At 36.9% G+C, this 13,461-nt stretch overlaps 1 protein-coding gene across 2 annotated transcripts in view; it reads left to right on the top strand.

Annotated features, from left to right (window-relative positions):
* Positions 1 to 13,461, top strand: part of LOC149420347 (uncharacterized) — a 486,416-nt gene that overhangs the window by 163,535 nt on the left and 309,420 nt on the right. The window lies entirely within an intron of this gene.

The raw sequence follows: 13,461 nt of genomic DNA, 5'->3' as shown, positions 1-13,461 counted from the left end.
AATGGTTTTAATCCCACAGGCCACCCTTCGTCCCTTCGGTCTTATCCGCGAACCAGCGAACTCCGAATAGCCGGTCAACTCTCTCGGCACTTTGCCAAACTGTTAATGGGAACATAAATCTGCTTGGAAATACCAGTGTAAATATTGCGCTCCTTTTTATTGCGTGGTATCTCGAGTCTCCGCCGTGTGAATTGGCCCTTTGAAATTGACCCCTTTTGGGTTGGCTTTGTCCAGTATCCTTTCGCGTTCGGACGGGAGATTATTTTCATCGCGGTAGGTGCCTTTTACCTACTGAAAGCCTTCCTTTGAATGTGTGTCACTGGGTCTGGGAATGGGGTGGTCTTTGGTCAGTCGTTCACTGTACGCGTACACAGTACTGTAAATATAATCTGTTCAGACTCTACATAATATTGTACCGACCGGGGTTGGCACACTATTTGTTTACAGCGAGAATTAATGTAGGTCCTTATGTAAAGTTGTATTTTTCACCATCTTACTCGAGAGATTTCCACAGCTTTGTGTTTTATTCGTAGTTAAGTTACCATGTGCTAAATTTGTGTGAAGACCAAATGACCAAAGAGCAATCTTCGTTCATAAAAATATTAGACATTAGACCAATTGGGTCTTCGAAAGTATCCCTGTGGTATACAGCGCTGTTTATTAGAATATAACGTACATGTTTCGATCTCGGTATACCATCGTTGCTTGACTAATTTCCTTCATTAGAAAAGTCAAAAAAGTAGGTGAAAGTAGTGATTATCACTACAGGTGTGATGTTTTTTCATAGCTATATACGCGTATATATGAGATAATACGATTTAAAACATAATTAAGTAATTAATTTAATAATAAAACGTATGCAATTAAAAAGATTTGTCGAGAAAATATTGTCCGACTAAATCTCGATTGGTGTTCCAAAATAGTAACCTCTTTATAATTAACTAAATTACACAACAGCATCCGTCGACATTTTCAATCGTTCCTTAAGTGTAATAAGACAAACTTTCACGTAATTAAGGAGTTCTTGTTAATCCTCGATGTCTAGCAAAAGGTTAATTACTAAAGACTCGGCAATTTAAGTTTGAATTGATGAGAAATTTGCCTTTGAGATGTGAGCGTATTAGGTACCTGCCAAGGAGCTTTGAAGTCGATTGAATAATACTGCGAAGATTTTCAATTATTATTTTATTATGTTATTCCGAGAAACAAGAATCTTTCAGAGGTAAAATATGTTTTTTTATCGCGGCTTTATTACAGCATAAATTGGTGGTGAATTAAAGATAAGCTTTTAGGTATATTGAATGATGACATTATTTTCGGAAGATGCGATAATACTGGCAACTTGGCATAACATACTCGTATTTCTCTAGGCGGGAATAAAATGTAGTTTTCATACTAACCTAACTAATCGTTTTGAAGTTAGTTTTCACTGTGATCGTTGGTATTTCTTAATATTTTTTCCCTGAAGAAAAGAATTTATCTTTCCGCCTTTAGCAAAACTTAAAATCCCTGTGGAGAGCTGAGGGAGTTATCAGGGGATGGGGTGGTTGGTCGGGAGGGTTCGCCACCGCCAAGTCTCCAAACAATATCCAATCCTGGTAAGCCTCGGCTAAGCTTATCATCATAAGGGATGGTGTCGTATCTCACTTGATCTCTTTCATCTCCCGGTGGCGGGCCATTCCGGAACGATCCGCCTATTTATATCCGGTCCACTCATCTCCTCGGGGAATTCTCCTCTATGCATCAAGGGCGGTTATCATTCATTTTGCGTAGACAAATTACTATCTATGTTTCTGTTACTTAATTTATAAAGCTTTACAGTTAAAGTAAAATAAATTAGCTGGTTTTGATTTTTGTCACGTACACCAGTAAAATTTATCAAACTTAAATATTGTTGTACCTATAGGCTATTTGGGAATGTGACAACACTACCGCATTATTACGGTCACTTGGTGATAATCATATAATTTGGGATGCTATCATAGACTGAATATGTTCATAAAGCACTTATAAACCTTTTTTAAATTACTCTTCACAGCGTCCAATTATTGTCGTTATTTTACATCGTATGAATTTGGCATTCATTTAAGACAAGAAATAAAAATAACAGGTTGGCAACAGCTGTTTCTCACTCTCCCCCTGAGGCTGGTCACACACATCCGCTTCCTTTTTTGGCCTGCCATTATGCCAAGTTTTGGTCATTTCTGTTTTATATCATAACCCGATCTGGGTATTGTCTTTTTACAAACACATCGACATCTGACTACCCTTGGCAAGATTATTCCATTGGCTCAAGTTATCTTTTAATCTTTTAAATCGGTTCTTTCAATACACTTTGCAAAGTTTCCCCACTTCCTAAATTGGCCTCTTAAATTTTTTTTGCCAACAGAATGAAAACAAGTTTTTTTATGTTAAAAAAATAACAGAAGGTTTTTTAAAATTAATTGTGCCCAGTGTAACGCAAAGTTAAGGGATGTGGTGTATCTACGTTACTTTTACAATATCCACAAAACAATAATAATTAAATCATGCACAACAACGATAGTTCCGAGTTCAGACGGTTTGTGAAATCTTATGATAATGTTTCGGCAAGAATGGAATAGCGTTGAAGCGACGTGGAAGCCACGAAAGCAAAGCCGCGGAATCAATTGAAATGTTCGCCGGAAATACGTTCCCTGCTCCTTGGTCCACCGCCCCGGGAGCGGGGGCAGGACAGGGATGGGGGCGGAGGAGTCCGGGAGCCAAGGGGCGCCCCCCGCCGATACATTTAATAATAGGCGGCCGCCCGCTGAATTCTGATGAGCCGCCGCCCCCGATGTTACACATTTATGTCTGCCAGCTTTACGGTTCATACATACAAATGTCCCCAACCCGTCGCTCGTTTAGCCTTTATTGGAGACCTTGTAAAGTTTTCGGACTTTATTAGCCGCCCGCCGTAATATTTCGCCAGTCGTTGCGAAGTACCACTGCTCGGCAGCTCTCACGGTTTAATTTACCGCTCATTCGCAGAAAATTAATGTTCCACGTTCATTAAGCCGCCATCGTAATGGCGGGACAGATTTTACTGCTCCGTAAGATGTAAATATGTAGTGGCTAAAGTGGCTCGCTCTCTGAGGGTGCTTGCAACGATTCCCAGCACTAACATCCAGAATATTATGGCTTTATGATTAAGATTATGGGAATTGCCGTAGCACCGGAGTGGTCCATTGTTTTAGAGATATTTTAGGAGCACCATAGTTAACAGCGTTAAATGTTTACGGCTCACCCAAATGAAGGTTCTATTTATTAATAAAGGTAAAGGGCCAACACGCATTATTTTATCCCTGATAAAATTATAATTATGCGTAAGTAGCTACTGTGTTTAATAGCCCGGTATGCAATAATCACAAGCTACTTAGTGTGCCTTTATTAAAGAAACGCTTAAGGCAATATGTGTACTTTTCACGTTCTTCAGAACTCACTTAATATTAATTGTGGTTGAATAATTGGAAATGTAGTGGGTAGTTTTCTCTTGCGTAATTATCCTTAGCCTGAATACCACCTGTCATCTCCGTTAACCTTTTATGTTCCTTTTCGATATATTATATCACTAAACAATGGTTTCAGTTCCTGAATGCTTTATGAAAAACAGCTGTTATTGTAATCGTTTCATCGTAATCCAAAGCTTTAAATGCAAAGAAAAGTTGTTTCACACAAGTGAAACCATGCACGCACCTTCTATATACACGTCTGTTGAATCAGTACTTGTATCTTGTTTACAATTTGTATAGTTGGAGGTTAACACTACACAAGCAACAGAATTGCTGTTAATAAATCAGTCTTAAAAACTACCCCAAAATTGTGAGGTCGACTCTCATGTTACCTTTCAAACTTCCCTTATTCAAACAACCAAGTCCTCCACGTCACTTTCCCGCCATTACAATATAATATTATTACCCTATTATTAACCTTATAATGTCCTTGAATGTACTAACTTGTCGCTCAGTCTCATTCGCAGGCTACACGCAATGTGTTCACCGTGAAAATACGTAAAATAATACATTATTATTTTGTCTCGAATTGTATCTCGACTCCGCCAATTTTAGTTTATTCTCGAAAGTCTCTACTTCCATTTCTCCCCAGCCCCGGATCTGATTCTGAAAGCAAAACAATGATGATTGATCGTAACGGGATTTTCTCCCTATTGCCTGCCTGCCTGCCCTATTCTGCCTATTCACTGTTGGAATAAACTCGGAGGGGTTGTTACCGAGGTGTTTTCGCTCACGGGACATTAGACATGCATGCTTGCTGCCTATTCGCCGTATTTTTTAACTTATCCGGCTTATTATAGAAGATTATAATATTGTACAAATACTAGGTTGGAGCCTGTCAATAATGATGGCGACAAATAAGGATTTATTTATGTAGCAATTCTTGGTAACCCCAAGAAAACTCATTTCGAAATTAGAAAATCGTACCCTTCAATTTTTTAAATTCCTCCTAGGAATTCCTCCTAGCTTTGGTTTTGAAAATTCAAATCCATGTAAATTTGTAAAATGAATAAACCCTGAAATAAAATGGGTGGGTATTGGTATGAATTGCTAACGTTTCGATAAAACATAGAGCGATATCTGATTTATTTCCTACAAATGATAATATTTTGTTACAGTTCCTCACATATGCCTAGAATTGAATAGTGCACATACACTGTGCACCTGACTGCGTGAAACGTTTATATTATGTTTCACGTGTGGGCAAATTTTTGTGCAAACAAAGCTCTCGAACAACTAACAGACAAGCGTTATTAAATTATCCAAAGTTTTGCAGCGGCAGCATCGGGTCTCGCGTGGCCTGTGTGTTCTACTTTCTCCACACGATTCCCCAATCCCCATCCCAGGCCAACTCGGAACTCGGAACACTAAATACAAGAGCTCTACATTTTTATTCACATTTCCTGCGAAGCTCTATTTACACCGGTATTTGCAATTTATTCCCAATCGTGTTCCATTTACCAGTTCCTCTTGTCACGTTAAAACATTTTAATCATACTGTAAAGAACATAAAATTGTACGATTTAAACGCAATTTTTTAATTGCTATATATTTTTTCACTTATTGCAGATCTCATTGATATGATTTTTCTTTTGTACAAAATAGTTAGAATATTACGATAGCCACCTCAGTCCTCACTCCATTACCGCGTTAATGACACACAGAGGCATTGTGATTGAGCTCGCAACATTCCCACATCAATTTGTAGTCGGGGAAAAAAAACACTACTTAACATTAGTTACACACTCACATTTTAACAAAATAGTGGCATTGAATGTTTACCTATTATTCATCGCGTGCTTTTGCTGTTATCTATAAATTATTGAGCAATCTCTTGTTCTTGGTTTATTTTTTTTTTGTTTATCTTTTATGAGTCACTAGCTGGAGTTACCCGGCGTTGCTCTGTGTTATGAATGGCTTGGAGGAAAGTTTTAAGGGTGTGATTTCTGGTGAACCTGGAAACTGGGTGTGTTTTTTAGTGGAAATAATATATTATTCCAAATAATCATTCCTCGATTTCTTACATCATTCACTTCCAAGTAATACATTTTCCTTACACCCATTTATTCATTCATCACATACGTCACACTTTACCACACGTGATTAATTTGATCGTGCCGTGTGTTCCTCGGGCGTCCCCGATTTTTTGTGATTCCTAGTGCTGTTAAAAATCTAGATACGATTATTCTTCCTCGGCTGTCCCCGACTTTTCTACCATTCAAACTACTCTCTAACACTGCTGGCACTAATACGAACAAACTTTGAAGTTTTCAGCGAAATCAGTGCAGTAGTTTTTGAGTTTATAGGCCACACACATACGGACATTGCATTTTATTTATATGGTTTGGTTCGATAGTCTGTTGTGGCATGGTTTTGGCGAATGTGGTTTAAAACAATCTGTTGTTGCACTCCCGCTTGGCAAACCTTCCCCGCGATCACTAAGCGAAATCCTCGTAACAGATGTTCTCCGAAGAATTTACCCACACAGCTTTTGACGTGTCTACATCTCTATAGACAATTACATCGTGTAGTTATTAATATCCGTTGGCGTGAATGAACTGTCTGCTGGGTGACTCTGCGCCGCGATCCAAGTATTCTCGTCCCGAGGTAATAATACCGCACTCTTCGCTTCTGCACTCTCCATTAACGTTATCGTGACGTTGAGCTCGATGAAATATTTGTTCTGTCACTTGACTGAAACCGGTTCTCCTTCTATAATAAAATCTCAGTGAAGGAGCTCGGATAATGCGCGAAATACTACTTTTAAACTGATAAAGGCATGCGTGGTATTTATCGATACATGATATCAATCATTAATGTATCGTCTGCCTTTTTAAGTGTTTCATGATTTACTCTTTTTTTACGATCTTCACGTACAGCATTCCTTCATTTGATTGATGTGTTCATCGCTTGTTAACATTGATTCATTCGTGTCAGTCGGGTTATCGTTAACATGATTATTGCGAGACATTTCTGATTCATTTCGTAATAATGTTTGTACTTGTGTAAAATAAATAGAAAAGCTTTATTCAACATTGTTGTCGTACCTTCAGTTTGATTTCATAAAATGGTTGTAGAGTAACATAAATGATTCGATCAAGCCAGGCTTTGGCACGCTCGTGGCAAATGTTTGACAAGACTTTTCTGCCAAAAATAATAATATTGCGAATCTGTACATTTTGTTACGTTTCAATAAGTATTTTCCTGAATGATTTTCTTTTGAAATAAAATAGCCCTCTGAACTACTAAAACTCAGTTTTCATTTCAAATGTTTGTAGGTAATTGGAATGTGTTGTGTTTATTGTTTTGTGTTTACCCCCTCGAAGTCGCACTGTTGTTGTGTAAACTGTTCCGAACGAATTGTTGAAACGATGTAACTTCTCCAGGATAAATAAATACACCAAATTACTGTTCGCGTCTCAAGTTACTAAGCAGGCTTACATTTCAACGGGTTTGAAAATTTGTCAAGAAAGCGGGAAACAATCTCTTGTGCGATTACATAAATACATTTCAATTTGTGTCTGCGCTCCTTGTCGTCAAAGCGTGTTATTCCCGGATCTCCCGCCTTGTATCTTCCAGGCTCTCCGGCGCGCGGGTAAAGTGACTCGCGGGAGTCGAGTTTCTGTGCCGGCCCGGTCCCGGGATCTCGGCGTAACATTTGTGTCCTGGGCTGTCAGCGTAACATTTGTATCCCGAATGTCATATCATCTGACTTCACATTTTTCAAATTGCTTTAGCGCCGCTACCCCGCTTTCTTTTTACCCCGACACGAGACACGGGGCTCCCGGAAAGCTTGTGACATTTAGCTCGGAAATGTGTACATATTATTTGTTTTCCCCTTTCATGGCGTGTTACGACGGCTCTGTAAATGATTCATTTGCTGGAAATTCAGATTACGAGGGAGATGTTTTCGTTCGTTTTGGATAACATTTACCCACGACAGCCATAGAAAAGACAATTAAATATTTGTACAGATGTACGTTTTGACATTGTTTATTTTTCATTTCGTAGTCGAGGCTAAACGAATATGGTAATTGATTTATTTTCTTTCATTTTAAACTTTTATATGGAATAAACTTTTTAATCGGTTATTTTTCTATGATACGCTAGCATATTACGTTTAATTGTTTTCATTTATTTTTTTAAATTTTTTACACCCTTTTTACGCCTCAGGGCCTACGTCATATTTGGGGATGCTGTGTGGAGGGTCATTTTAAGGAAAGGAAGGAGAGGAGTTCTCGGAAGGAAAAAAAAAGTGTGAGGGTGGGTAGGATTTTAAGTATCAGTGTGTCCAAGAGTTACGTTTAGTACTAACAGTGGGTTATTCAATTAACACAAAACTATATTCGATATTCTTATAAACCAATATCGATATCTATACATTCCAGCTTGTGCAAACGAAGCCTATCTAGTCGATTAAACTCTTAGCGTGCGTACTTAACAATCCGCAAACAAATATTGAAGCATCGTCGATTGAGATATCATTCTACAGGTTTATTTTACAAGGTACGTATTTATTTATTTACTCTTTGCGAATAGATGTATTATCTGACAGAGCGGCACGGTTCGCCGAGCGCTACAGGCGTTCCCGCGAACTCGATAGGGCCACATCGGGTTACGGGCACTTTGCTAGAATGGATTAAGTTTTTATGAGACACTATGCGCCTTGCGGAGGAGAGCCTGCTCCCCTTTGAGGAGTGTCGAGGGTGTCTGGCGAGGTGTGGCTGGCTGGCTGGCTTTGTTTATTCCACTCCGGTTTATTACTTTCTTCTCGGGCGCCGCCACCTCCCGTACCAGTAATGGGAGAGCCTCGGAAGCGCAACACTTCAATTCAATTGATTCCTTCACTCTGTATAACGCATTATGTATTGATAAGGCAACAAAGGCCACTTATTTTATTGCCGCGCTAAGCCCCGTGCTCTCTTTTTTTCTGTATCAGTTTTTTTTATCGCTCCGTGCTGTAATTTGATTTTTCCTTATCGATTTTACGATAATAGAATATTCAAGTTAACGCCGGTTATAAAAAATGAGTGTATTCATATAAGGTTTTATTATTTTTATTGCACATCTGTGGCTACATATTTTTGCCTTTTCCGTGTGAAACATAAGCTAGAATTTTTCTTTCCGACAATTGGATCGATAACAACAGTTTTATGAATTGTAACGAAGTTTTTCGTTTTTATACCGTTATTCACGACAATACACACTTAACTACCCGATAGCAACCCTACTGTGTACGGGACATTTTTATACCAAAGATAATTTCATTCGTTTTGAGAAATTGAAGATTTTTTATAAGCATCTACTACGTAGCGATTATATTTGAATTTTGACATATTCTATTTTACATATAAAATATGTTTTTTTTTTGTAATTCTAAATAAACAATAATGTGTATAGATACAGGGTTTTCCAATAAGAGGTGTTATTTTGATATTTTTCCCGTAAAAGATCAATGGTTTCGTTGCTTGTGTGGCACGTAGCGCCGTCTTGTTGAAAGTAAACGTTGTCCAGATCAATACCATCCAATTTCGGCCATAAAAAAATCATTAATCATCTCTCGATAGCGCAATCCATTCACCGTAACTGTTGCTCCAGCCTTATTTTCGAAAAAGTAAGGTCCAATGACTCCCCCGGACCATAAACCGCACCAAACAGTCACACGTTGAGGATAGAGAGGCTTTTCAACAATAACTCTTGGGTTTTCCGAGCCCCAGATGCGACAATTTTGCTTGTTGACGAAGCCACCGAGGTGGAAATGGGCCTCATCACTCAAGATGATTTTTCGATGGAATTCTGAATCATTTTCACGCATTTCAATGACCCAATCGAAGCGTGTATCGTTGCATTTTTATTAATGGCGTAGTTTCTACTTGTCAAATGTCAAAAAAAGACAGCTTCAAAAGTAACATCTACCGAAATAGCGGGCTACTCAAAATAACACCTCTATTGGAAAACCCTATACTTGAACGACCGGGGCTTATGATGGCCTTTGTTTCAATAAAATCATTAATCCAGTAATGATGAGAAGTTCCCTGTTAAATCTTGTTAAGAGCATCGTTTCATTCATATTAATCACCTAATTGAGGGGTTAATCAATTTTGTCAGAACTAATTAATTATTGTATTGAGTCCAGTACACTTAACTTCAGATTGTATGTAAACCAAGCTATCGTTATACTCGTATAACATCTACTGGGCATATTATATTATAATTATTATTAACATTATACTATTAAACAGTGAACCCATTTATATAATTTTGCTCAGTAGTAAAAAATTATCTAGTGAATTTTATTTCAACGCTCGTAAATTTATATTTTTAGGGTATTTTTGGGGAATATTTGGCGTATATTTGGGGTATGCTTAGGGTATGATTGGAGTATTCCGTGCTGCGCCACCTCCTCCTTTAGCCAACGTTTCGGACAGCATTACAGAGTCCATCATCGGGACACATCTGCCAGTACCACATGTGTCGGGTAACGCAACACGGCATAATACCCCAAAAATAAATCACTAATGATCGTGAAAATCTCAAATCATATCGGCCGTAAATTTGTTAATGTATTTACGTAACCATTTTTGTTTCAATTGTTAAAGGTGTGCAAATTTATATTTATGTTTTTTAAAATTTATTATTTAGGTATTTAAATGATTTATTTTTACAAAAATAATTTTTAGTCAAATGCCTCCCTTAACACCCTGTATATATAAAGTGTACTCGTATAAATACAATGATTCGCTAGTGCTTCCCACTATTATTTTGTTTATGCCCCGCTTCCGTTGCTCCCTCGCCGTGTAATTTAATGCCCTGTCAACTCCGGTAATTGTCAATAATTAACTCGCTGCCCCGTCATTAAAATAATCAATTATTCCCCGAAATTCATTTTCACCTCGCAATCTTTTTAATATGATTTAATTGAGGCTGACCGAGTTTTTGGGGGTTTAGTAGAACCATAATTTATTTCGAACCTGTCATTTTTTTATATATATTTTTGTTTGTACTTGTAAACGTATTTGAAAATTGAGTTTGAGGTTTAAATGAGCCGGTCTATTTAAGGATTTTCAGGGAAAGTGTCAAGTTTTTGAGGAATTTTAAATTGAATGCATAACTTTTCTTAACCCCACAGGCCTCCGGAATATTTTGTCAGAAGGTCTGAGAATTTGTAATAAAATCTAAAGAAATTAAGTATTTCTGAATTCATCCTAACACTAAAAAAGGGTGATGAAATTAATATAATTTTGAAACATTCAAATTTGGAATGAAAACATTAAAGGTTTAAAAATTGGGTCTAGGCTACTGAACTAAAATTACTGACACACGTTTTATCCGACACATAATATAAACACCATTATGACCTCATTTTTTGCCATTTCATATTAAAAATAATTAATAAAAAAATCACGAAGTTCCATAAATTTTTCACAAAACCTTTGGTTTCGTAGAGGTGAACATTTGAATTCTGCTGTGGTTAACTTCTAGATTTGAATATAAAGCGTGGTGTTTTTATTTTATTTTTAACACCGTTTAGATCATGATAGTATGGGAGATAACGATTTTTATGAGACCATGTAAGATGTTCCCAACAGCGAATATATTTGCCTGAGGGGTTAAGTGTCCAATCCTTTTATTATCAGGGTGGCCACAGACCTGGAAAACCGGGAAAACCGGGAATTATCAGGGAATTTTACCTAACCGGGAATTATCAGGGAAATGTCAGGGAATTTTAAAATATTCTTAAAATATCAGGGAATTCCAAAAATAAAACGAAATTCGTTATTTACGATTTGTGAAGTCCCAAAGTTGTGTTTTATTACTTTTACTTGCGGCGTGTGTAACAAAAGATATGCCGACAAAGACAACTAGATAAGTAGGTATTTTTTTATTATTATTTTCGTAAATAGCCCTTGCAACACAATCATGTCGTAAACCCCCCGCCTTGGTTTTTCCCCTATAGGTACTATGTAGGTGCGAAATCTGTAAAGAAAAAGCTAGCAAAGTTACGACAAAGTGTCAAAAGGGTCGGACACCCAGTACGGTCGTAATAAAATTTAAAGATCATCATTATCAACATTTTTACAAAGTGTCAATACAGTAGAACCTCGTTAATTCGAAATCCACGGGACATCAAAAATCAAATTTCGAATTAACGAATTCCCACGTAATTCGAATTTTTATTAAAAAAAAAAATACGCCGAAAATCGATTTTCTCGGCCGCCTCTTCAAATCCGGGTGGTATTTTAGTTGTAAATTCGTATTAATACCAATTATTTCTTTATTTTCGCGGCCGATTACCGTAGCGGCGGGCCCTAAATTCAGATATTCGCTATAAATTCGTAAAAATGCTATATATTCACGCTTAAATCGAGATTTCGCTGCCGATTTCGGTCGCGGCCTACCCTTTAAATTGAGATATTCGTAAAAATACGATATATTTCCGCGTAAATCGAGATTTCGCGGTAATTTTCTGTCGCAGCCGGCCCATTATTTCAAATATCTGAATTTAAATTCGTAAAAATATGATATATTTCCGCGTTAAACGAGCATTCGCGGTCGTATTACGTCGCGGCCGGCTCTTAAAATTCAGATTCCAAAAAAATTAGCAAAAATACGATATATTTCCGTGTAAATCGAGAATGCGCGGCCGATTTCCGTCGCGGCCGACCCTTTAAATTAAGATATTTGAAGTAAATTCGTAAAAATATGTCATATTTCGGCGTGAATCGAAATTTTTCGGCCAATTTTTTAACTCGGATATTCGAAGTAAAGTTAGTAAAAATACGATATATTTCCGCGTAAATTGAAATTTCGCGTCCGATTTCCGTCGCGGCGGGCCCTTTAAAAATCAGATATTCGAAATAAATTCGTAAAAATACGATATATTTACGCGTAAATCGAGATTTTGCGGCCGATTTCCGTCGCAGCGGGCCATTTAAATTCAAATATTCGAAATAAATTCGTAAATATACGATACATTTACGCGTAAATCGAAATTTCGCGGCCGACCCTTTAAATACAGATATTTGGTGTAAACTCGTAAAACTACGACATATATCTGCGTAAAACGTATTTTCTCGGCTCTTCAAACTCGGATATTCGAAATAAATTTGAAAAAATACAACATTCCAGTGTAAATCGATTCAGATTTACAAAATAATAATACTAATTAGGACGATGTATAACTACGCAAAAATACATTTTTCGGCGTTTTACTGCCACGGCTGACTTTTAGATTCAGATTTACGAAATATTATGATTTATTTTCGCAAAAATCAATTTTTTTCGAATTTCACGAACAAATGTTCGTGCGCGGACAAAAATAAAATTCCAATTACGAATTAACGAATTTCGAATTAAAAAAAATTTTGTATGAAAAAATTTTTCTGCGGAAATTTTTTTGGCGAAAATTTCGAACTATCGGGGTTCTACTGTACTTAATTTTGTTTATTTTTCTATTTTTGTCTGGTCTTTTCATTTGTACACAAATTGTCTTCAGGCGAAATATCATAAATTTGTAATAAGTGTATTTTGTTTTGAATAGATCATTGTGGTGCAAGGAAATAATAAATGCTTTAGATGAAGGAATTCCCTTTATTTATGTATCTGTTCTAATTTTCTGGCGTAGATGAAAATCGTGTTTCAAAAATAAAATTTTGAACGATATGTCCTTATACCAAATAAAACATATCAGGGAAAAATATAGAAACTGCCCTGGAAAACCTGGAATTATCAGGGAATTTTGAAATCCGTTTTTTGTGGCCACCCTGATTATGTTAACAAAAATTAATTTGATTTAGTCACGTTAATAAATTGTTTAGAATTATTCAAGTCCAGAGCTAAAACAATGGGTAGGTCTATCTTTAAACATGATAGCCTTTCGTTCTTTTATCTGATGAAGTGTGGTATAAATCGTGTTATTCAATTTCAATAC

This window comes from Hesperophylax consimilis, chromosome 10 (genome assembly GCF_061612785.1).
Source record: "Hesperophylax consimilis isolate HC1 chromosome 10, BYU_Hcon_1.0, whole genome shotgun sequence".
Taxonomy (NCBI): domain Eukaryota; kingdom Metazoa; phylum Arthropoda; class Insecta; order Trichoptera; family Limnephilidae; genus Hesperophylax; species Hesperophylax consimilis.
Note: the sequence above shows the minus strand (reverse complement) of the source record. Positions and strands in the feature narration are given on the sequence as shown.